At 40.0% G+C, this 26,527-nt stretch overlaps 1 protein-coding gene across 8 annotated transcripts in view; it reads left to right on the top strand.

Annotated features, from left to right (window-relative positions):
• The window catches only part of DOK5 (docking protein 5), a 1,081,787-nt gene that overhangs the window by 449,412 nt on the left and 605,848 nt on the right, over positions 1-26,527 (top strand). For all 8 annotated transcript variants that reach the window (XR_013824125.1, XR_013824126.1, XR_013824127.1 and 5 more), the window contains 2 exons: positions 13,648-13,718; positions 18,194-18,333. The gene's annotated coding sequence lies outside the window, so the exon portion shown is untranslated. The remainder of the gene's footprint in view (positions 1-13,647; positions 13,719-18,193; positions 18,334-26,527) is intronic.

Raw genomic sequence — 26,527 nt, 5'->3', positions numbered from 1 at the left:
GAGGAGGAGAGAGAAATGAATTTGCTGTTAAAATAATAAAATTACTCAGTCTTACGAATGCGGGTAACCATATTGTGATAGTTACTGCTTAATCCTTTTGCCCGAAAGACAAACAAATATGTAACCAAAATGCAGCCCAAACCAAAAGACTATGTTGGTATTTTTCCTTTCTTTCTTTTTGTTATAATATTTTGTTTTAAGGCAGTAGTGAATTTCTTCTTTGATTTAATTAGAAAATCTGCTTCACTTCCACACTAACACTCAGGTAACTGTCAAACTTCCAGTTATACATATTAAAATATGTTTGGAACCTATGTCAAAAACTCTATTTGCATTAGGCTTTAATCATCATAAAGGAAAAATGTAAATGTTTCCAAGTGATTCAACTACACAAATAATCATCCATTTCTTAAGTGCACGGTAGAGTTTTCCCCTGAGAAAATTCCATAACTTTGAGAGTAATGTAAGGGTAATTACTTACGAAAAAGACAGAGATTAATACTGCATGCCAAGAATGATAACAAAATGCACAGAGGCCCTACAAACATAGTCTGCAGGCGGTACTGAGAAGGAAATGTTGTGAAGCGAGCCTATTTAATTCAAATTTCAGGCTTAGTTCACAAAAAGCTATTTCTCTTTTTTTGATCAATTATCTACTTGAATCTCTATTCCACACCACCTGAACACTTGCAATAACCTCTTTATTGGTCTTCATATTCCTCATAGTGTATCTCACCTAAACTCGCATCTCAGGAAATCCATTTGTCTTGCTGCTGTCAAATAATTTCACAATAACTCAATCGTCATGTTCTCTGCTCAGAAACATTCAGTAGCTCCCCACTGCTCTCAGAATACATTCCAGTCTTTAAAGAAAGATTTTGAGGTTCTTCATAAACATGGCTTTGACCAAATTTGCTCTTTTCCTCCTTCCCTTGCCTCCAAGGCCAATCCTTCACCAGCTCACTGTTCCCCAAACTTGACTGCTAAAAAAAAAAAAAAAATCCATTGGGATGCATATGAGTTAAAAATTCAGATTCCTAGGCCTCCTCCCAGGAATCAGATTCTCTAGGAAAAGGGACTTGGAATTTACATTGTAACAACTGACGCAAATCTTTCAGACAAGTCTGGAAACTGTCCTAAGCAAACCACATCATTTGCCATCCCCTAAACATGACCCATACTTCCTTTCTCCCATGCCCTCTGCTTACCATAAACCACTGTGCTTACCGAAATCCTACCATAGTGGACAGTTCAATCAGCATGGTCTTAGTATGGGTTTCCCCTCAAATAGAGCCTAAGACAAGACTTTGAATGTAGGTGATTTTTTTGAGAGGTGATCATGGGAAACAAGTAAAGGAGTATGGGAGGTGAGCCAGGGAAGGGAAAAAAGGGCCACGTAAGAAATTTTTAGCAAGGTTATTACTATTGGCAAGGGCAGCTCAATTCTGCTGGCTCACTGGCAGCCTCTGAGAAGTGTGCAGAAACCCTTCTAAAACTGTCCCTCTGAAGGGTGGAAGTTTGGGCATGTATCCACCTGCTTGGGTCCTCCTCTGTGTAGGTTACTCCACGGTCATTAATTTCCTTGCTCTTCCAGCCAAGGGATCCTGTGACATTGAAGCAGCCTCCTGGGCCAGGAAGAAGAAGCACTTTGTATTCTCCAGGTGGGATTCTGTCAGTTAGAAGTGAGCCTGAGCTCACGTGGAACTGTTCTCTGCAGCCACAGCTCATGTCCAAAGTGGGCCCAGGATGGAATGAGGCCAGAGGCATTCACTGCATGCATCCTTTCCAGGCTGTATTAGTTATCTACTGCTGTGTAACAAATAGCCCCAATAGTAAATTATGTAGCTATAACAACACACGTTTATTATCTCATAGTTTCTGTGGGTCAGGAATCCAGGTGTGGCTTAGCAGGGCCTTCCCAGCTCAGGGGCTCCTACACAGATTTTGACCTCATCTCAAACTTGACTGGAAAGGACATGCTTCCTGGCTCGCTCATGTGGTCACTGACAGTTCCTCAGGAGTGGTTGGACTGTGGGCCTCAGTTCCTTGCTGGCTTGGCCTCCCTGGGTTCCTTGCCATGTGGGCCTCTCCACAGAGCTTTTTACAACACGGTGGCTGGCTTCACCAGAGTGAACAAGCAAGACGGATTCAGTCCGTTGTAACCTGATCTCAGAAGTGACAGCTTTTCACTTCTTTTATATTCTATCCATTAAAAGTGAGTCACTAGATCCAGCCCACACTTGAGAGGGAAGGATCCCTCCTTTTCCAATCCTGATAGTCATCTCTGTGACCCATTATCAGAATTTGATAAATCAGCCATGGATTCGTGTCATGATAAAATGTTATATTAAATGTTATTCTGGTGTTTTTTCCTGTCAATTCTAGATGTGCTTTTCCTATGTTTGAAACTTCTGTAAATTTAAGGCACTACAGGATACATGGAGAGAACATCTGAATAATTCACTTGACACCTTTTTCAAAGACTGCCCACTTAAAATTAATTCATGTGAAATCCAGTCAAGAGATACTAAGTACTACAAACATTTAAGGTACTGTTAGCTGATAATAAATATTTCATGATACATAGGCCTGAAAGAAAATGTAAACTGTTGTAGTTAGAAGATTTACCCAAAGCTTGTAGTGCTGTTGTGTTAAACTCTTTGTTTTCTAAACCATCTCTGAGAGGACACTGAATTTACAGCCTGAAGCCCTAAGTCTTGTAAGTTCTCAAATCATCTTAGACTCAGTTTCACCCCCTGTTCAGTGGGGGCCTAATGTGAACCTCAGTGTTTATCAGATGTTGACTAAGCACCTACTATGTGGCCCTCTGGAAACCACTAGTCATACTGCCTGCATGGTGCCTGCCACACAGTGGCATGCAATAAACACCAGCTGAACCTGACTCTGGGTCTAAGGGGACAGATATACATTATTAAGGGGAGCCTCTGAAGAAGGCTGGGGAAGGAGGGAGAGCTGGGTTTATAGGTTAGATGATATCTATATAAGGGACTTGAAAGAAATTCCATGAGTCAAAAATACAGTTGCAAATGTTTATTCTTGCAGTCTGAAGAACTTATAGTAGGTGGAGTTCTGAGCTCATCCTGTGGGATCAATTATTGACCACATATTAATTTACTGAGTGCCTCCCTATGTATGACATGCTGTCCTATGGGCCCTGGGGATGGGGGGGGGTTGAAAACAGGGACAATGCCTGGCAGTCAGCAGAGACACATGGGAGGGATGAGTGCTGCCACATTGGGCCAGACATGGGTGAGCAATTGTGCTTGTGTGGGCGCGATGCTAGCACAGTGGCTGAGAGCTTGTCCTCTGGAAATAGCCTACCTGGCTATTTGTAGCTTCACCGCTGACTCGCTCTGTGATCCTGGCTATGTTACTTGATCTCTTTGAACTTCAATGTCTTCATCTGAAATGTGGGAATATGATAGGACATATTTCGTGGGGTTGTGGGGATTAAAAAATTAATATATTAAAGCTTTTAGAACAATCTGGCAATAGTGTTTTGTACCAGCTGCTACTACTATTATTTCTGTTGATGTTATTGCTGTTGTTCTTACTATTATCATTGTTGTGATTGTCAACAGCAGTAGCAAGCCTCATGTCCCTTCTATCTTTATACTTTCTTTGGTCTCCACCTTATTTCAGGGACTTTCAGATGTATGATTCTTATTTAAGAACAACCTGGGAAGTGTGCTGAAATGCAATTTGGGGGCTTCAGTTTTGGTCCAGTGGGCTCAGTAGATTGGTCGTAGGGCCCAGGAATTGGCATCTTTAATAGGCACCTAGGCAGACTGCACTGTCAGAAATTCTTCCTTCCTTAAAGATTATAACCATGAAACCTAGGATTTACAGAGACACTACCATGATTCAGACGCTGTGCCAAGTGCTTTTTGTATATCATTTATAATCTTTACAAAAGCTCTGCTAGGCCAACATCATTATCCCCATTTAATGATGGGCAAACTGAGGCTCAGAAAAACCCAGATATCTTATTCATGGTAAGAAAGCTGGAAAGTTCCAGAGCCTGTCTGTTCTAGAGCCTATCCCTTTTCTAGCGTGCTGTGCTGTGCCACACTGTGTGAAGATCTGCTTGGTTACTTTTAGCCCATTCATCTCCAATGTGAGATCATTTAGCTGAGCCTGAGGATTTGGATGGGCTAAACTCTGGCCCAGGATCTGGGTCCAGTCCAACTTTAGGATGGAGAAATATTGATACAAGGACCTCCATCTGGGAAACAAAGAATTTTATTTAAAATTTTTTCCCAGCTTTATGGAGATATAATTGACACATAACGTTGGGCAAACAAAAGTAAGAGATGTTCACTGTGGTGAGATTTTACAGAAGGGGTAATATCAGCGTGGCATTTTGAAAGGCAAAAGGCATTTCCGACAGGCAGATATATTGCAGAAGGGACTGGCAGAGGGAATAGGCATAAAGCGAAGGATGTGGGAAAGATCACGGCCTACTTTGGGGACTGTGAGAAGCTTCTTGTAACAGCGCAAAGTACGGTGCTTTGCATGATTGGAGAGGTGGGAACGACCTGGATAATGACTGATACAGCACGCCATGCTCAGGATTTGGTGGGGAGCCATGGGAGAGTTTTAAGCACAAGTGGAACATGGTTTCTAATTATATGGATGCCTACAGTGTGGTAGGTAGGTAATGCTGATGCTAAGGTTTATAAGATCTAGGCAACCAAAATGACCTTACCGTAAAGTTTTATTTACTCTGTGTGTGTGTGCGTGCACGTGTACACCTGTGTCACACAAAGACCCCCATATTCTTCCACTGAACTCTTTCTTTTATAATTGCCATACCTTTCATACATCTTTGGAAGTTTTACTATAAAGAGAGCTACAAATGAACATATCAAAATCAACTCAAAAGTTAACCGAGGATTTGAAAGCAAAATTAACTTCTTGCTAATGGTTGACTCTTTTCTATCATTTTATCCTGAGTAATTCCCCACATGCTTTTTCTTGACAAGGATATCATTTAAAGTCACAGTGGAGTAAATGCAACTAATATGCTTCTCATTCCCTCTCCTTGACAGATTTTTAATACAAGTGTCAGAGCCTAAATCTTCCAAATCCATTCTACTACCTCTCCAGTCAACCCTCTCCACCTGAGCACCTTCGAGGCTTTGGGAACATCATTAGAAGAAAAAATCTGTAACTTTTGATGTCCAATTAAATCAATTCAGCAACTACTAATTCAATGTTTCCTGGGTATCAAAGTCCATACCAGACAATAGGGGCTCTAAGATGAATTCAGCACGGACTGTGTCCATCCAGTAAGTGCCCTGATGGATGCATATTCGAGGTTCAGGTTTGGGGGAAAGAGCTCTGAACTGAGTCATGGAGCCATATGTTGGCTTGGGTACCTACAGTTGGTGTCATATGACTGCAGCATGAGTTGTAGAGAGTGAATGTAAGGAGATGCAGCGTGCAAACATTACTAAAAGCTTTGTAATCCATGTTAAAAAGAAGGTGGGTTTTATTCATTTCATCCTAAGAGCAATGGTCTCAAAGCCTTTGAAAAGAAGGTTTTCAGCAAGGGTCATCTTAGAAAATTAACGTTGAATGGATAGTAGGGCTACTACTAGCACACACTGGGTGACTGATACATTTTGAAAGTGCACTCATTTCTCTAGGGAGACTGCAAAGCCTGGTGCCTAGATTCACTATTTGGGGGAGGAGGAGTAAAGTCGTAACTGGATAGCACCCCCTGGTCCCCCTTGGTGGGCAAAACCTGCATGACGATCAGCCCTGTGGGGTGTAATGGGGAATGCAGGTAGGAAGCTGCTGCCCTAGATCTAGACAAGGAGTAATCGAGGCCTGAACCCAGGCAGTGGCAGAGAGAGAGAAGAGAAGACGAATCTGATCTGGCACAGAGTTTGATGTAATCTAGAAGGGGGAGGGAAAGACACGAGGTCGATGCCTAAGTTTCTGACTTGACTATTTCAAGATGTCTCATAATAAATATCTCTAGACGAGGCTGTATTATATTCAAAACAGCATATAGTTTAAAATCTGGACCGAGATGCGTACATGTTATATAATGATTATTGACTCTGATTATCTATAGGAATATTTTCAATACATTTCAAATGACTGCTAAAATACTCCTCAAGCCAAGTGAGAATCAACTTTCTTTGATTTTTATCCCCTCCTTTTGATGGTAAAGGATATTCTGTCTGGAAGCCACAGGTGTGTATTTTCTAAGCCCTTCAGCCCAGTTTCCAGAATCCTCAGCTTTTCTTGCCTTAGCTGGACTGCGTGCAGCCAATGGGCGAGTCCAGAAAAGGCTGCATCCCCCCTGCTAAATGCCACACTGATGATGCAGAGTGCAAACAGGAACTCACCGGTGTGTGGGTCGGCTCTCTGCCTGAGGAAGGGCAGGTGGAGATGAAACTGGTTGCACAGCAAGGGCTCCTTCCTCCCGTGCGCTGCCGGCTCCTCTCGCCGTCTGGCTGGGCACTGATCTGCTCCCGTCCCTACCAGTGAGTCATCACAAGCATTGAGTGAAAAGGGAAACATCTCCAGCTCCCAAACGTTTAATAAGCACTACTTTTAACCAATCCAACCGTTTAATTTAATAAAATACCTCAATGTGTCACCAGCAAAGCCCATTTACAATTCCAGGGAAATAAAGATATGATTGGGGTAATAAAGTCTATCCTTGTTTTCCCTTTGTGCTTCACCTGGTGTCACTGGCTCATTGAGGACCGCGTGCAGAGGCCTTGCACCCGACCCTTCAGACCAGAGACGCCAGCGCAACACGGCCTCCACGGCACGTTGGCGGGCCGTGTGCACGAGTCCCGCGCTCGACCCTCAACTCAAGATGCTAGCGCCCGGCTGTGCGCAGAGACGCTTACTGGAGCCTCTGAGCACATCCCGCGAGAACTCCTCCCCACCCCGCTCCCGCGAGAGACCCTGTGAAGCAGCCCCGCCCACCGCGTGTGTGGAGTCGGAGTGCGCTTGGGTCCGAGCTCTCGTCTCCGAGTTCGTTCATCAAAGAACGAAGCTTTCCCTTGGGGCCAGCAACACCCGGCAAGAGGACCCTTGTGGGACCCCGGCTTGAAAGGGTTGGTAAGAAACGGAACGATTTTCACACAAAATTAGCATCCGCTTCTCAGTGCACCACATCGCCTTTCTTATCTAGACCACATCTCAAAAGTTTGCTCCATTGTCTGGTTTTCCAGCTTGTTCTTTTAAACCATGATACCGATGTGGACAACTACAAAAGCAAAAACAACATGAAAAGGAAAAAGAAAAGTACTTTTTTTTTTTCTTGAACAGATGTTTTCCTGAAGTGTTTCTTCAGAGTGGGCTTTTATTTCTTCAAGGACAAGAGGCCAAACTGACAGAATAGCAAAGCAGCACATTTTTCCTCTCCCTGTGTAATTCCTGACCTTGAGTGAGTGTTGGTCCTTTCAGAAAATGGATTTGCTGTGGGCTTGAGAAGGCTGTAAGGTGTCACTTTTACCTCAAGAGCCACCTGGATTCTTGAGGGAGAAGCGCCGGTCAGAATTCTCCTTCCTTCTAGAAGCTGTAGAAGGAGGGCAGGAGCAGGAGAAACTGTTGGAAAGTGTATCGGAATGGAAATGGAAAACACCAGACAGAAGGGGAGGTGTTTCAGGGTCATTCTTGTGTCCAGTAGCTCCGCCTGTTTTCATTTTATTTGTGCGATTCTTCGAGTGGGTAGCACAAGCTGCGCCCCTACGGTGTCACTCTGACTAGTGGGAACACGAATCCGTCGTTAGAAGCTGAGGAAAGGGTCACGCCTGCTCTGGTTTGCTATTATTAGAGTTCACCCTTGCAACTGACTAGTCATTTTGGTTTCCCGTGGACACAGCAAAAAATGTTAGCGTGATTAAAGATCAGTCTAGCCGCCTGCAACTACAGTTGCCTCGTCCTTTTAAAAATGGCCATTTCTGGATTTTTTATTTTTTTCTCTTTACCTCAATTATTTTTCTCCAACATGGTTCTCCATCATTCAGTGGTCCTTGGGTGACTCTCAGTTGACTACACCCGGAAGGCCTCTGCTGTAAGATTTTATTTTCTTTATTTTTATTTTTAAAATAAATTTATTTATTTTTGGCTGCGTTGGGTCTTCATTGCTGCACGCAGGCTTTCTCTAGTTGCGGTGAGCGGGGGCTACTCTTTGTAGCGGTGCACAGGCTTCTCATTGCGGTGGCTTCTCTTGTTGTGGAGCACGGGCTCTAGGTGTGTGGGCTTCAGTAGTTGTGGCACGTGGGCTCAGTAGTTGTGGCTCACGGGCTCTAGAGCACAGGCTCCGTAGTTGTGGCACACGGGCTTAGTTGCTCTGCAGCATGTGGGGTCTTCCCAGACCAGGGCTCAAACGCGTGTCCCCGGCATTGGCAGGCGGATTCTTAACCACTGCGCCACCAGGGAAGCCCTGCTGTAAGATTTTAGCTGTGCTTTTGCTGTATGAGGACAGAAGTGAGTGTTGGAGGAGGTCATGGAGAGGACGTGACCACCAGTTCATCCTGGAGTGGACCCAGGCAATCAGAGGCTCCTCACCCCTCCCCATCCTTGGAATCTACACTCCGCCAGATGTTCCCACAGTAGAAGCTGTTATGAGGACGTGGCCCTGAGGTAGTAAAGTATTGTTAGACCATCTGGACTAAGTGCCTGAACTCCGTTAAGGTCACCGTATAAACTAAAGATTCTGGCACACGTGTGCGGAGATCTACTCCTCTTCCACGTATAAGTTCCCTTGTTTGTTAAAATCATCACCTACCCATCCAGAGCAGTATGGCTCTTTCTTCCGTCCCTCCCCGACCTCCGTATTCAGGGGCCAGTTTGCAAACCAACAGGAGGATACGTTCAGGGCATTCTTGTTTTCTCAAATTACGGTCCATCTGACTTATTTTCAATGTAAATATAATGTAATGGAACAATGGACTGAAAATGAAGAATGGAATGCAATCACTGACATAAGCCATGGTACGTGGTGTTGTGATGTGGATAAATATATCTTGAGTAAATTGTTGTGTCATTTTTTTAGTTACAGGCTGTTTGGAACAAAGGATCTGGAGGAGGCTCTTTTAATTTCCTGCTCCTATCCTCTTGAATTAAAAATGATGAGTCTAAGTGAAAAATCCTGATTAATTCAATGAGTTATAGCTGAAGTGTACCTGCCATGAGAGAGAGAGTGTGTTTTAGTCTGCTGATGTTTTCTAAGGCAATACTGTTTATTGAGTCTCCAGATTTATTTAACAATCAAACTTTTTGTGTGCACTTGACATGTGCCAGGCTTTGGCATATGAATATCGGACCAACATTCTATGTTAAGCTTAATCCTGTTAATATAACTGCGTTGGGACATCTTATTTTCTTATTTAGAACAGTAGTTCTTATCACAGTATCATAAAAATCATCAAATAATACTTGGGAATTGAGTTGAGAAATAAGTGAAATTTCTATGTCTGTTTCCATATAAATGGCTCGAGGAATTTTTTTTTCCTTTACCAATTTTGGAGAACACTTCTGGGATGGATAATTTTTTAAATATTCTGAGTAGTATAAAGACAAGTTGTTGTGGGTGTGTGTATCTTGGAAGGTTCCTCAATGACACTGTCATCCTTCAGACCAGCTGAAACCAAGATGGGAAAGGCCTACATGTCTTCTGGTCAGAAAAGGCAGGCCATGCTTATTAAGTGACTCCAGAGAAGAAAAAGAATCACTAACATTTATAGGAGACTCAGATAATAGTTACATGGGTATTGGCTCCCAGATTCAAAAACTGATTGATTAATGAGCTGCTTCTCCTATGGGCAACTCTGTAGAATTGCTCCAGGATAAATGGCAGCAGGAATGTATTTACTCATTTAATAATGCCTCTTACTTCTTCCGAGGAACAGCAATAGCCAGGAGGCTAGCCAGTATGGTGATGATAAAGTAGTAGGCCTTGCAGATGATTTACTGTTGTTACTATAAAGTAGTGCCAACTCAAGATTTTACTTATAATTACTTCACTGTGACAGTGTCCTAATATGCTCTCTTGAGTGCATAGGGGTGAAATTTCACCAACTATCTTGGGAACTTGGAGCCCCTGGGTACGCTTAAGAAAGTACTTCCTATACACTTAAATATGTTCTTTATGGGTTATGTGACAGAGGGCAGGCTGAGAGCTATTTTTCTGGCTCCTTCATCCTGGAAGTATAGTCCTGGGAGGGTGGGAAGTATTGGTATCCCCATGGGATCTTGTTAGAAATGCAGAATCTTGGGCCCCTCTCCAGACCTACTGAATCAGAATCTGCATTTTAGCAGGATCTCCAGGAGGATCCAAATGTACATCTCCCGTTAAAGTTTAAGAAGCACTAGTTTAGAAGTCATTTGATTGTTACATTTTGCCTTTTATTTGCCAATTTTCCAATGCAGTTTTTGACAGAGTAGTGCCTCCCTTTTCCCCCCTCAAAAGAGTTCAAAATGGTTTTTGAAGAAGAAATCATTTAGACCTTAAATGGGAAAGTAGAGGAGAAAGCAGTTGCATTTGGAACTCAATGTTGGATAACAGTAATTTTTGAAAATTGGATATTTATCCAGTTTAGAAGTCTAAACCCAGTCATGGTCCCAGAGATCATAATTCAAACAGATTACTTTATCTCTTTACCTATATTCTTAAGAAAGAGATGTGTATTTTTAAATGCATGTGTACATAGCTTCCTTAATGAAAGTTTTACTGCAAAAGCACTTTGTTCCTAATGCATCCTTAAGTGAAGTTTTGCATTCTTAATTTTCCACTCAAGTAATTTAGAAACCATTAGTTAAAGTGGAACTCTAAGATAAAGTAGGATCCTTGTAAGTTTAGATGGTTTCCTCTGAATATTGCTCTTATAATTGTCAGAGAAAGATAAATTCTTAATTGCATTTCATTACATCTGGGTAGCGGATACATATTTGCTTTCCAGATACCTGTCTGGCAAGAGTGGAGGAGGATGGGAGATTGAGTGATATGGTAACATCAAGCTAACATATTCCAAAGTTGTCCACCTGTCCAGCTGGCCCCTGTGAATCTCTCTCATTCATTAGGACAAAAGCATTTCCCCCTGTCTATACCTATCTATACCTCCTTTCTCAGGTAGTCAAGTCAAAAATGTTGTTTCTCCTTTGTTCCTATTCCTCAAATAGTTTACTACATAGCTAGACAAGAGAACGGTTGCTGCTCTTGAAGGTTAGAGATTTTTGTTGTCACCTTCTGAAATTGGCAATCATGGATGGTGTCGGCAGTACAGACAGAAGTGGGTGCCCTTTAGTTATTTCTCTCCTCAAAAGTGTGGTTCTGCCTCTGGCTCTTTTTAAATCTCATTACAGAATCTTTTTCTCTGGTGCCTGACTGGTTTGATTTTTCTTTCAAGTTAGATGTCTTCTAGAGAAAGGCTTTAAAGTACAATCAGATCCAAATTTCAAAAGTAAAGAGATGTGTTTTACTGATTTCAAGAAAGGAATTGCGTTTGTAACTACTAATAGTTGCCCAGTGCCCTTTCCAAAACGAAGGATTTGCCCACATAGATCAGTCTAAATGTATGTTTTGCAGCTGTAATTTAATATTGAGAAAATATCTCCTAACATATAGATCCTGTGTAAGCTTCTTATATTAACATTTGACTTCTCTTTTTCATCAAGTTCATAAAAGATGTTATAAATTTTAGAGATTTTACCATAGTTTCTAATTCCATATTTAAAAAAATTGCTAGCCTGTATTACATTTCTGAGTATATTTAACATATTTTAATACTAGACAGTTATAGCAAATAAAATTCAGAGACTTACGAAAATACAAATGAGGGGAGGGTTTGTACTATGACCAATATTTTTCTGATGAATTTGTGCTCTCTCAGGAAGAGAAATTGAGGTTAGAAGAACTTACTTAAAAATCTCCAGGCCAGGGACTTCCCTGGTGGCGCAGTGGTTAGGAATCCGCCTGCCAATGCAGGGGACACTGGTTCGAGCCCTGGTCTGGGAAGATCCCACATGCCGTGGAGCAACTAAACCCGTGCGCCACAACTACTGAGCCTGTGCTCTAGAGCCTGCGAGCCACAACTACTGAAGCCCGTACGCCTAGGGCCCATGCTCCACAAGAGAAGCCACTGCAGTGAGAAGCCCACACACCACAAAGAAGAGTAGATCCCGCTCGCTGCACCTAGAGAAAGCCCACGCGCAGCAACGAAAACCCAACGCAGCCAAAAATAAAATAAATAAATAAATTAAAAAAAAATCTCCAGGCCAAAGTATTCTTAACTTTTGGGGGATCTGGAACAGATTGAGTTCCTATATATAGATTTGAGTGTATTACTTTTTTTTTTCTGGGCAAAAGGCCTATACTTTCACTGTATTGCCAAGGAGTCTATGTTTAAAAACAAACAAAAAAAGATTTACTGCTCGAATCATTCACAACTCATAAATCTGTACTCCCATTTTCTTTAAAATATTTTGCCTGGTGTCCATGATGGTTTTCCATTTCCTGATTTCATTGTCTGTTACATCCAGGGCAATACCTACTTGATGTAGAGGTATATAGATTTGTGCTTCCAAGAGAAGAGAGATAGTTCTCCTTCATGGGTTTTGTAAACCATACTGGTTACTATGAACTTTGTATCACCTTTGTCAATGCGTATATGTATGTATAGGTTTATTTACACGTATACATATATATGCATATATGCATTAAGTACTATACATATGCGTATCGGTAATATACACATAAATGCATGTATGCATGTATATAGATACATGGGTTCACATAGATGCCTTTGTGTGTTTAAGTGTGTATGTGTACATTTATATGCATGTTTATATACATAAATGCATGCATGTATGTATACGTGTTTATATGTATATGCATGCTCATCTATATATGCAAATATATGTATAGGTACATATTTATATATCTATGTATGTGTGTATATAGATATTCAGGTGTATGTGTGCACATATATATATAAAATATGTGTGTATCCATGCATATGTGTATGTTTATGTGCACAATTACATGTGTGTGTGTATATATATATAGGTGTTTATACATGCAGTATGTATGTGTGTATTTCTGTATTCATGTATGTGTATGTGCTTATTGTTCTATTTCAAGGCCAAACCTTGTGGTTGTAAATTGAGCATCAGAATATGCTTCCGGAACTTAAGCAGAGGATCTGTGGTATTCAGAGGAGAAAACAATCTTCCTTCTGCACAAGAGTGGGAGGAGAGACAGGTGGAGGAAGTTTTGGCCAGTTCTGCCCTGTAGTTTGTGGCTTCCCTAAGACCAAAGTTTCTTAGGTGACTCTGCCATCAGTAACTTCCCAGTCAAGTGGGCTGAGGTTAAATATTTTTCTCAGAGATTTAAATCATAAATGTCCGGACTGTTCTCATTGTGTTAAATAGCAAGCAGAGGCCAGTGTTCAGTTACAGGTGTCCCGTCTTGCTTTGGCTGAGACCTGCCACAGGTAGGAAAGAACAGGATTGGCAATGGTTTCAGTTACTTGATTAATTTTTCTTGCTAGAGCATGATGTTCTATTTTCCTTGCCCAGACAATCTCATTACTCAGAAACTTTGAGAAAACATGTTATTAAGCAGCTGTGAAATGTGTTTCTTTTATGCAGGGCAGACAGGAAAGGCAGTCGAAGCCCTCTTTCCCGACCAATTGGCTCATGGATGCTGATGAAAGAGATTGGTCAGTTTTCTACACTGCTTTTTCTAATTCTTAATAATTTTTTTCTAGTTCTTACTGTTTTTTGAATTTGAAAATAAATGTTTTCTTTTTAACATCACACATTGAGTTCTCAGTGATGATTTCCCTGCTGCTTCATGGATAGGTTTCTACTCAGCCACTTAATTGTGAATGACTTTGTTTAATAGCTTGATAAGTTATTCATGACATTTTTAGCAAACCTTCTGTAGTCTGGGTGGGAATACTTTTCTTTTTCTAGTGTGTTAGTTTTTGGCAGTTTAAAATTAATTTTTTCTGTATAGTTGATCACAATGTTTTAAAGCTATCTAATCTCCTTTAAGCCAAAGTAAAGCATGTATTTGTATTTACAAATAAAGTCCTTCAATCAGTTCTTTATTTTTCAGGCATTATAACTTGAGGGGTGGAGAACTGAGTCAGCAAGTGATATCTAAAATGTGTAGATAATAGTTTTACTGTTAATATTGAAAGAATCCGACTTTGCTATTTTGTTACCTCTATGGCTTAGTTCAAGAGGACCGTAATTTTTAATGGAAAAAGATTGTTGAAGGCTTTAAATACTTTTCAAACTTCAAGGATATAGTGGGTGGAAATACATTTGGGCTTTGAGGATAATCTAAAAGGTTTAAACAACATAGCTTCTTTTCTTTTAATTTATTAATTTGGCTGCATCGGGTCTTAGTTGCGGGTCACGGAGATCTTTGTTGTGGCATGTGGGATCTTTCATTGCAGCATGCGGGCTTCTCTCTAGTTGTGGCGTGTGGGCTCCGGAGCACGCAGGCTCAGTAGTTGTGGAGCGTAGGCTTAGTTGCCCCGTGGCACGTGGGATCTTAGTTCCCTGACCAGGGATCGAACCCGCATCCCCTCCATTGGAAGGCAGATTCTTAACCACTGGACTACCAGGGAAGTCCTATAAACATAACTTCTTATACATTGTTTTTTTAGACAGGATAAGCATTTGCTTTTATGGTGTTATTGTCTATGTTTAGGCTGATAGGAATTTTCATAGTGATTCTGAAAAAAAGTATAGAGTTATTCATATCATTAAAGGAATAATGATAATGTTCAAAATTATAATAATCAATTACTCATTTCAAACTTCTCCTCTTGTCCCCTCAGTTGGGTTGATAACACCACCAGTACCTATCCCCCAGTCACCATGACATAATCTGCCCCTTCTTTATGCCCCAAGCCTACAACTTCACCTTTGTATGTTGAATTCTTTGCCCATGATGCTAGTTTTGAATTCCATATTACTTTGCCAGTTGTAGCATCCTCCTTCCTATCTATGCTCTATTCTTCTGTTGGTCCTTCTCTCTTTACCAACCACCCTGTAAACTACTTTGTTGAAAATCTTCCTAATGCTCAAACCATCATAAGGCCACTCCCATAGATAGCAATTGTAACTGATGCCATGCAGCCATCTCTAGTTAATTCCATTTGACAAACGTTTGTTAGCTGAGTGTCTGTCATATGCCAGGTACTATGCTGGAATTTGGGGAATCCTTGGTTATGGAAAGCTTAGTCTAAAGAAGAAGATGTTAAAAGTAGACCACAATATTGCAGTAGGGCATATTCAAGGTTATAAGAGAAGGAAGAAAAAAGAGACAACTCAATTGGCTGCAGTCAGGGAAGGTTTCACAGAATCAGTCACAGCAGGGATGATCTTGAAGATGAGTAACTGAATACCCACACTCCTTTGCCTGCCATTCAAAGTTTTTCCTAGAACTGACCTCATCCTTTTTATTATCATTCTCTATTAGTGATGGTAATAATTATAAAGACTATAGGACTATTTTTAGTAATTAAAAATTTTAATAATCATAAAGACTAGATGACTATAAAAGGTGATAGGGGGCTTCCCTGGTGGCGCAGTGGTTGAGAGTCCGCCTGCCGATGCAGGGGACGCGGGTTCGTGCCCCGGTCCAAGAAGATCCCATATGCCGCGGAGCGGCTGGGCCCGTGAGCCATGGCCGCTGAGCCTGCGCATCCGGAGCCTGTGCTCCGCAACGGGAGAGGCCACAGCACTGAGAGGCCCGCGTACCGCAAAAAAAAAAAAGCGTGATAGGACTGTTCTGAAACAGTTACAAATTATTGAGCAATTACTTGGCCAAGATCTTTACATGTATTACCTTATTTAACCCTAACAAATCCACTTCCGAGATGAACAACTAGAGGCACAGAACAGTAAAGTACCTCTCAAGGCCACCCCAGCTAGTCAGTGGTAGAGCTAAGCCTCAACCCAGATATTTGAGGCTTGTAAACCCTGCTTTGACCAGCATCCTCTGCTGAGCTTTGCTCCTGCCCTGTGCTTCAGGAAGTGACTGTGGCCCAGGCTCTGCTGACCTTCAGTGGCCATGTGATCTTGTAGACAGAAAAGGAGCTTGGGAATCAGAAAACACGGGTTGGAATTGCTATGAACATCTTTAGGCAATTTACCTAAGTCTTCTGAAACTCAATTTCTGCATGTGTGAAAGAATAAGAATAATTATGCTTGCTTCTCAGAGACATTGTAAAGATCAAATGAGATGATGTATAGGAAAACACCTTATAAAATATTCAACTTAGGTTCTTGTTACTGTTATTATTGCTAGTACTACTTACTACTATGACAGTAAAATGTGAGTTAGTAATAGTCACCAAAAAAGATTGCAACCATTATCCACAAATAATTAAGGATTTTTAGCTCCTAGAAATTATTTTATCGATTCATTCCAGACTAGCAGCTATTCAATGACAACTGTGCTTTGCTCATAAACGTTTGGCTGGCAGATGTTGCCTATGTTATGCGTATAAGTATTCTTCCTTTTTTCAGACACAGATGGATTTGTGGGTGATACTTGTACTCTTAGTTAAAAAATAAAAGCCTATGTAGGAATAAGTGATAAATATGCCATTTACATCTCATTACTATAACCCTCGGTGTGTATTCAAATGAAAGAATATATCAAGAGCTGATACTCTAATCAATCAAGCTATTGGCACCTCTAAAAAATTAACCGTGGGTGTCGATGTAACTAGATTTAAAGGTACTGCAAAATGTTTTCTCCAGCCACAAAATGATAGGATCATGCCACAGTACAGGAGACAAGTTGTTAATATCTGTATTGCAACCTAATCATTTCACATTATAGCATAGGAAGGGTGGTTCCTCTGACGTTTAAGAGGTTTTGTAGATGATGAATTTGATTTCTGGTTGTAATGAATCTTTATAGAATCTTATAGGGTACCTAGGAAACTGATTTTTTCAAAGATGCCAGATCTGAAATGATGAGAGATATCCAAACAAGTGTATTTTTAAGCAAAACTGAGTTGGATGTGTAAATTATATGCTGAAGTACACGGGAGCAGACATGGATTCGGGACGTAGAGGAAAAACAAAACGTTGGTTTAATTTCTTCCAGTGTTCCTTAGAGTCCTTGATAAGTGAAGTTTGATAACTACTCAAAATCATTTTATCAACTCTTCAGGGCAATTGATTTATGATAAGATAGAAAAAAGACCTTCCTGTTAATTTCTCTTGACTTAATCAATTAAATATATTAGATACTCTACTTAAATTTTTCTTGTGGTGGTGTTGGTTTGCTACGGTGGATCTCTGGGGCAATTGATGAAAAGTAGCTTCCTGCTAAGCCAGGATAATGAATATTGACATTCTTGGCTTTTACAGCCAATAGAAATCACACTTCCAAGTCTCCATTTCCAAGGGGCTTACTCAATAAATGACTTCCCCAATCATCTGCGCTGTGGAGACAAACTCTCACAAAGATTGGAGTGAATAAAATTTAAAAACTGTGAATTAACATCAGTGTCTATAAGAACAAATATTGAGGTTAGAAGTTTGAATCTCCAGGACAGAATGGCAGGGTGAGGATGAGCCTGGGAGTCACGAAATGTAAGCAGGACGCTCAGGAGTCATTAACCTGAAATCTCTTCCCCCTGCTGTGTCCACTGCATTAGAGTCAAGGAACGTTACCACATTCAGTGTGGCCAGAGCTCCAGATAAAGATACTAATTGAAAGAGGAACTTTTCCAGCACCTTTTCACTTTCCTCTATACGCCGCCCCCCCCCACCAACCTTTATCTTAGTTTAACAGAGAAAACAAACAAAAAAACCCTTAAGCCCTGATAGCAGGAAGAGGAAGCTGTTTATCTTTTTTCCTGTGCCTCTTATGTAAATGTTATCCTTTGCTAATACACATCTTTAAAAAATCAGAAGGAAAAATCCCCTTTAAAACACTTAAAAAATAAAATGACACTTTCCCAAGGAATATTATATGTTTCAATCTCCAGGCTTTGAAGATTGGAGATCTTATGGGGCATTATTTTTACAAAGGTCTTTAAATAACTCCTCTCTAAAAAGCTGTCTCTCCTTGACAGTTCTAGTTTACCAATCCATGATTACTTGTCATACCTTGTTTTCAGTGTTCACGTGTAAAATGATTTTTTCCTTCTTACAGCTTTCATCTGAAAAGATTTCCTCTTTATGATGAGGTTCTGCCCACACTTCCAATCTTCTAGGAGCTTGTAGAATTGTGGAACTGAAGAGCTGTGGTGGATCTTGGAATATATCACCTTTCCCAAGGCTCATATATCCCAGGTAAGGAAACTGAAGTTCAAACTTCAAGTGAGTTCCCTCAACTTACTTTTACCTTTTGAGTGATTGTGCCAAATTTAGAACTCAGGTTCACTGCCATGCTCTTGGCTACCACAGAGCTGACCGGCTCTTTTTCTAAATTCAGAAAATTAAAAAAGCAATCCCTTGACAGCTTGCTGTAGTTGTAGTTCACAAATGTCTACTTTTCCTCAATTGTTTTGAAAACCCACTGTGACCAGATGAAAAGAGTTTCCCTTTATGAAACACTGTGGCATATTAGGACGTTGGCATTTTCTTTTTACATCTTGCCGTCCTGCCCCATTCACTATGAAGTGCACTTCTGTTTAGTAGGAAGTGTAGCCATTTTATCCATTTTTTTCCCCTTTCTACCTGGGTTGAGGACTTGGTATTTGAAATAATGTTCTGCGTCAGTGCCAGCCTTGTAGGAGAACCCCACAACCTCAGCCATCCTTAGGGAGTAGGAGATCGTGAGCTTATTACAGACCTGCTAAGCCACTTGTGGTCATCTGAATGGACTCGCCTGAGATTACTGCCTTATCAACACAGGATTTTAGAATTTCAATGGAGATAATTTTGTCAGCTCTTTCCTTTGGCAGACAAAGAATCAGTGGTTGTCTTTGTCAGGGCTTCTGATTGGTTTCAGTTGATAGAAGTCTAGATCTAATCTGAGTCTATATCTAAATCAAACTGGCTAAAACTTGAAAAAGAGAATTTGAGAAATGTATTGGCTCATGTAATTCTAGATGATAGATTGATAGATTCAGGGGCTCAAATGATGTCATTGGTCTCCTTTTCTCTCTGTCCTCTTCCCTTTCCTCACCTCCCCTTTCCTCCCTTTCCTTTTCTTTCTTTCCCTCTCTGCATATTACCAACCATCTTATGTTCAGCTTTACTCTCTGTTGGTCTTGTTTAAATTGGAAAATGGCTCATATTGACCCCATCTGGCCTTGTGCCCTTAGGTACAGAGCATGAACATTTGGTGCACTTGGGTTCCCTACCCTACCTCCTTGAAGCTGCGGGGAGAGTTAGAGTAGCTCAAGGACTGCAGGGAGGTGAGGGAGAGGAATTATTACTGAACTAGGGGGATGGATGCTTGGAAGAAACTAATAATAATAATAATTAAAAAAATAATAACATCAATATTTAGCAGTTATAGAAGTCTCATTTCAATATGCCAGGAACTTTTCTAAGTGTTTAATAGCTAATAACTTATTTAATTATCAAAACAGTGTGAAGTAGGTATAAATATGACTTTCATTTACAGATGAAGAAGCTTAATCACAAGAGACATTAGTTGTCTGCCATTATGATTTAGAAGCCAAGTGCATGTTTTTTTCCCTGCAAGTGTATCTTAAAGCCCAATAACCTTTCAAATAGCATTCATTAAACCATTATTTGTTCACTACTAACTTTTCCAGATATGGGGCAGTGAGAAAATACTAACCTTATCTTCATGGCATGTGTAATCTAAGGGTGGAGTCAAAGACACCTTATATCTAAACACATATCCTATGTCTAAATAATGACCATATAATTTGTAGAAATAAGTGCTATAATGCAATTATGCAAGGTGAAGGATTGTGATATGGAGATAGCTAATGTATTCTCTTTTGGTTGTTCAAATATAAAAAGAGATGTTAGTGAGCTGTCTTAACATGGCTTTATCACAAGGAAAATTAGTTTGAATGATAATAATTGTTCAGCAAAGAAGACTCAGTTGTCCCAAACATTAGAACTCTTTTCTCCCAGGTGAATTGGATCTTGCCAAAGCTGGACAGGGGAGCTGAGTGAGAGGTGGAAATTCTTAAAGAATGTGTGTCTGGAATAAATGGATAACAAATAATTCTGAAGTTGATGGAAAAAAACCCATTTGGACTAGTTCTTATTTTGATTTTTTTTCTGATTTAAAACAAACACACTTAAAACACCAATAAAGAAAACAGTAAGATTTACTCATCATAAACTATGAATGATGTTTCTTTGTTTCAGATTGGTAAAGGTATATGAGAATATTTTCTTTAATTTTAAGCTAGAATATTCCTAGCATCAAATTTGAGATTTAACTCCTGCTTCTTCAAGGGCTTCATTTTAAACCTTAATATTAGCCTTTTTTCAATTAAAACACTTGAAGTCTTTGGTTCTAATGAGATCCATAACCTTAGATGCTTCTATTTTTTTTTTCACCCATTGGCCACTTCACCTTTTCCACTATTCAAAAAAAAAGTTAATTTGTATTAACAGCCAATTTCACAAGAGGTTGATTATTCAAAAATGGGCTTTGATTCTAACCAGAAAACTTATAGGGTGCTACTTAAAAGATACCTAGAGATTAACAAAGTATTAGAAAGCAAGAATACCAATTGAATATCTGAAAATCAAAATACAATGCATATTGAAAAATCTTTCAGAGGATGGAAAACCCAGCTTATCCATTTTTTAAGTCTTTATCAACATGTCTGAATAATGCCTCCAATGCACAGCTTACCCCAGCTACACAGACATGGTTTTCTAGATGCAGAGAGGGCCATTAGATATGTCAGAGACTAGAGACTACTTCACATTTCTTGGAAAAACTGACTTGGAAGGTCATTAAAGGCTAATGCACATGGGCAATTATATTGGGAGGTTTACAAATCACTAGCAGGTATGTTATAACCAGAAACAAAAAGTGAATAAATTAAAGGATTTTGGGTCTGCTAGATCTTTAGTCATGACTTCCCGAACTTTTCTTTTTTCATAAGTGATCAGTGTGTGTGTGTGTGTGTGTGTGTGTGTCCCATTTTATTGTTCCTGATAAATGGCTGGAGCTATAGACTAACCTGAAATAATTCCAGGAAGGTAGTAGTCACTATTCATTTGGCTCCATCTGCCACATTAATTCTGATCATATACGAACCCACTGAGTAGACAGTAGGTGTCAGATAGACGTGAATGTTTTGTGTTTTTCTCTTCCCCATCATATTTCCAGGGTTACAATTTTGAAGATAATACCCAAAAATTTAGAGCATATTTCTAAGGGATTCAGATTCACTCATTTCTAAAGCCTAAAGATGTAGCTTTTGCATTCTGAAACACTGTAAGTGGGGAACAGGAGGTCTGAAAGTTCAGGAATTTTTCCTTGTTTATTTTTCTCTTGATGCACAAGAAAGAATAATATATATCCTCTGGTCCTTCTTCTTCTTCATTTGAACTTTGTCTCCATTGTACAACAAGAATATAATAAAAACCAGAAATTAATTGGACATCCAAAGAACGCTAAATTATAAGAGTGTAGTTCTGGAACTGCAGTGAATATACATACAGGTGGACACTGTTCTCTGAGAGGTGGTTTTGTTTTTGAAATTGAGTATAGTTATGTGCTTATCCAGGGCAGGAACTGGGTCATTCTTCTCTCAGGTGCCTAGAATAGGGCCTAGTGTATCTTAAACAAGGTAACAGGAGCTAAGATTATACAGCAGTTATTCCATGCCAGGCGTTGCTTTAAAGCACTTACATGTATGAATTCATTCACCCTTTTAGAAGTTGCTTCTTTGTAGCAGATGTTCTGCCCCACCACTGCCCACCTGCGCTCACTAGCAGCTGCAGAAGGCAACTTCCCATCTCAGCCCTGGGCACCTGCAACTCTTCCTGTCTCTCTGGTTTCTCCATCCTGGGAGCTTGCTGGACCAGAATGATGCACAACCCTCAACCAATGGCAGATGGGAGATACTGGATAAATGGCACAGCCTCCGCAGCCCCTAGTGGGATGATTCTAAGGCATGTTTTACATGATTTCATAAAGGGCCTCCAGGGATTACTGCCTGTGTGCTGGTGCCTAGAACTTGCTCATTGCCTCGTGCTTTATCACTTTTTCCCCTTCCCTGATTTGCTTTCTTCACTTTCCTCACTCTCTCACTGTGCTCCTTGGGATCAGCTCCCAAATAATCTGCACTCAAGTCCTTGTCATCTTTCGGTCTACTTGTGGAGGTAGCAAAGTTAGACATTCTTGCTCTTATAATTTTTGTGACATGAATGAATGAACAAATGAATGAATTTGAGAGATACCTAACTTTTCCAGGCCAACCAGAAAGCGTTCAATTTTTCATAGATTCTTCCATTAAGTTAATGTACTCAGGCAGCAATACAGCTGCAGTTGTTAATGAAACAGTAGGGAGTTATGCTTAAGTAAAGACACAGGAAGGAATAAATTAACTGAATACAAAACAATCATGGAAGGATCTGGGTTAGTTTAACATACTTTGAGTACATCTGAGCTCCTGCTGAACATTGGCGAGAGATAACTTCCAGCTACGCTTTTCTATACATTCCTATTATCAAGAATTGTTTAAGACAAAGTAAGATTTCATGAGAAATGACGGATAATTGAGAGAAAACAAAGCACAATAATTGGGAAGATTATTTTTGATTCCTTTGAATTATATTGAAAAATGACTACTGAATTGCATATATTAATGATAACACTTATTTCTTACTTTTGTACTTGGGACTAAGGCCAAGGGAGTGCATTGATTATTGATGGTATATTACTGAGTATTGATTTTATGCATTTGTTGTTGCGAGAGTAACTATAACCGTACTTATTTTATTTTTTTTGTTTTTGTTTCTTTTCTTGTTTCTTTTAATTCAACATCTTTATTGGAGTATAGTTGCTTTACAATGCTGTGTTAGTTTCTGTGTATAACAAAGTGAATCAGCCATATGCATACCTATATCCCCATATCCCCTCCCTTTTGAGCCTCCCTACCACCCTCCCTATCCCACTCCTCTAGGTCATCGCAAAGCACCGAGCTGATCTCCCTGTGCTATGCTGCTGCTTCCCATTAGCTAACTATTTTACATTTGGTAGTGTATATATGTCAATGACTCTCTCTCATTTTGCCCCAGCTTCCCATTCCCCCGCTCCCTGTATCCTCAAGTCCATTCTCTATGTCTGCGTCATTATTCCTGTCCTGTGCCTAGGTTCTTCAGAACCACTTTTTTTTTTTAGATTCCATATATATGTGTTAGCATACGGTATTTGTTTTTCTCTTTCTGACTTACTTCACTTGGTATGACAGACTCTAGGTCCATCCATCTCACTACAAATAACTCAATTTTGTTTCTTTTTATGGCTGAGTAATATTCCATTGTATATATGTGCCACATCTTCTATATCCATTCGTCTGTCGATGGGCATTTAGGTTATTTCCATGTCCTGGCTATTGTAAATAGAACTGCAATGAACATTGTGGTACATTTGAATTATGGTTTTCTCAGGGTATATGACCAGTGGTGGGATTGCTAGGTTGTATGGTAGTTCTATTTTTAGTTTTTTAAGGAATCTCCATACTGTTCTCCATAGTGGCTGTATCAATTTACATTCCCACCAACAGTGGAAGAGGGTTCCCTTTTCTCCACACCCTCTCCAGCATTTATTGTTTCTAGATTTTTTGATGATGGCCATTCTGACCTGTGTGAGGAGACACCTCATTGTAGTTTTGATTTGCATGTCTCTAATGATTAGTGATGTTGAGCACCCTTTCACGTGTTTGTTGGCAATCTGTATATCTTCTTTGGAGAAATGTCCATTTAGGTCTTCCACCCATTTTTGGATGGGGTTGTTTGCTTTTTTGATATTGAGCTGCATGAGCTGCTTGTATATTTTGGAGATAAATCCTTTGTCACTTGCTTCGTTTGCAGATATTTTCTCCCATTCTGAGAGTTGACTTTTCATCTCGTTTATGGTTTCCTTTTCTGTGCAAAAGCTTTTAAGTGTCATTTGGTCCCATTTGTTTAGTTTTGTTTTTATTTCCATTTCTCTAGGAGGTGGGTCAGAAAGGATCTTGCTGTGATTTATGTCATAGAGTGTTCTGCCTGTGTTTTCCTCTACAAGTTTTATAGTGTCTGGCCTTACATTTAGGTCTTTAGTCCATTTTGAGGTTTTTTTTGTGTATGGTGTTATGGAGTGTTCTAATTTCATTCTTTTACATGTAGCTGTCCAGCTTTCCCAGTACCACTTATTGAAGAGGCTGTCTTTTCTTCATTGTGTAGTCTTGCCTCCTTTATCAAGGTGACCATATGTGCGTGGGTTTATCTCTGGGCTTTCTATCCTGTTCCATTGATCTATATTTCTGTTTTTGTGCCAGTATCATACTGTCTTGATTACTGTAGCTTTTTTTTTTTTTTTGCGCGGTACGCGGGCCTCTCACTGTTGTGGCCTCTCCCGTTGTGGAGCACAGGCTCTGGACACGCAGGCTCTGGACGTGTAGGTTCAGTGGCCATGGCTCACGGGCCCAGGGGCTCCGCGGCATGTGGGATCTTGCCGGACCGGGGCACGAACCCATGTCCCCTGCATTGGCAGGCGGACTCTCAACCACTGCGCCACCAGGGAAGCCTGATTACTGTAGCTTTGAAGTATAGTCTGAAGTCAGGGAGCCTGATTCCTCCAGCTCCATTATTCTTTCTCAAGATTGCTTTGGCTATTCGGGGTCTTTTGTGTTTCCATACAAATTGTGAAATTTTTTGTTCTAGTTCTGTGAAAAATGCCAGTGGTAGTTTGATAGGGATTGCATTGAATCTGTAGATTGCTTTGGGTAGTAGAGTCATTTTCACAATGTTGATTCTTCCAATCCAAGAACATGGTATATCTCTCCATCTATTTGTATGATCTTTAATTTCTTTCATCAGTGTCTTATAATTTTCTGCATACAGGTCTTTTGTCTCCTTAGGTAGGTTTATTCCTAGATATTTTATTCTTTTTGTTGCAGTGGTAAATGGGAGTGTTTTCTTGATTTCACGTTCAGATTTTTCATCATTAGTGTATAGGAATGCCAGAGATTTCTGTGCATTAATTTTGTATCCTGCTACTTTACCAAATTCATTGATTAGCTCTAGTAGTTTTCTGGTAGCATCTTTAGGATTCTCTATGTATAGTATCATGTCATCTGCAAATAGTGACAGCTTTACTTCTTCTTTTCCGATTTGGATTCCTTTTATTTCCTTTTCTTCTCTGATTGCTGTGGCTAAAACTTCCAAAACTATGTTGAATAATAGTGGTGAGCGTGGGCAACCTTGTCTTGTTCCTGATCTTACTGGAAATGCTTTCAGCTTTTCACCATTGAGGACGATGTTGGCTGTGGGTTTGTCATATATGGCCTTTATTATGTTGAGGAAAGTTCCCTCTATGCCTACTTTCTGCAGGGTTTTTATCATAAATGGGTGTTGAATTTTGTCAAAAGCTTTCTCTGCATCTATTGAGATGATCATATGGTTTTTCTCCTTCAATTTGTTAATATGGTGTATCACATTGATTGATTTGCGTATATTGAAGAATCCTTGCATTCCTGGAATAAACCCCACTTGATCATGGTGTATGATCCTTTTAATGTGCTGTTGGATTCTGTTTGCTAGTATTTTGTTGAGGATTTTTGCATCTATGTTCATCAGTGACATTGGCCTGTAGTTTTCTTTCTTTGTGACATCCTTGTCTGGTTTTGGTATCAGGGTGACAGTGGCCTCGTAGAATGTTTGGGAGTGTTCCTCCCTCTGCTATATTTTGGAAGAGTTTGAGAAGGATAGGTGTTCGCTCTTCTCTAAATGTTTGATAGAATTCGCCTGTGAAGCCATCTGGTCCTGGGCTTTTGTTTGTTGGAAGATTTTTAATCACAGTTTCCATTTCAGTGCTTGTGATTGGTCTGTTCATACTTTCGATTTCTTTCTGATTCAGTCTTGGCAGGTTGTGCATTTCTAAGAATTTGTCCATTTCTTCCAGGTTGTCCATTTTATTGGCATAGAGTTGCTTGTAGTAATCTCTCATGATCTTTTGTATTTCTGCAGTGTCAGTTGTTACTTCTTTTTCATTTCTAATTCTATTGATTTGAGTCTTCTCCCTTTTTTTCTTGATGAGTCTGGCTAATGGTTTATCAATTTTGTTTATCTTCTCAAAGAACCAGCTTTTAGTTTTATTGATCTTTGTTATCGTTTCCTTCATTTCTTTTTCATTTATTTCTGATCTGATCTTTATGATTTCTTTCCTTCTGCTAACTTTGGGGTTTTTTTGTTCTTCTCTCTCTCATTATTTTAGGTGCAAGGTTAGGTTGTTTATTCGAGATGTTTCCTGTTTCTTAAGGTAGGATTGTATTGCTATAAACTTCCCTCTTAGAACTGCTTTTGCTGCATACCATAGGTTTTGGGTCGT

The sequence above is a fragment of the Stenella coeruleoalba genome (assembly GCF_951394435.1).
Source record: "Stenella coeruleoalba genome assembly, chromosome: 15".
Classification (NCBI taxonomy): Eukaryota; Metazoa; Chordata; class Mammalia; order Artiodactyla; family Delphinidae; genus Stenella; species Stenella coeruleoalba.
Note: the sequence above shows the minus strand (reverse complement) of the source record. Positions and strands in the feature narration are given on the sequence as shown.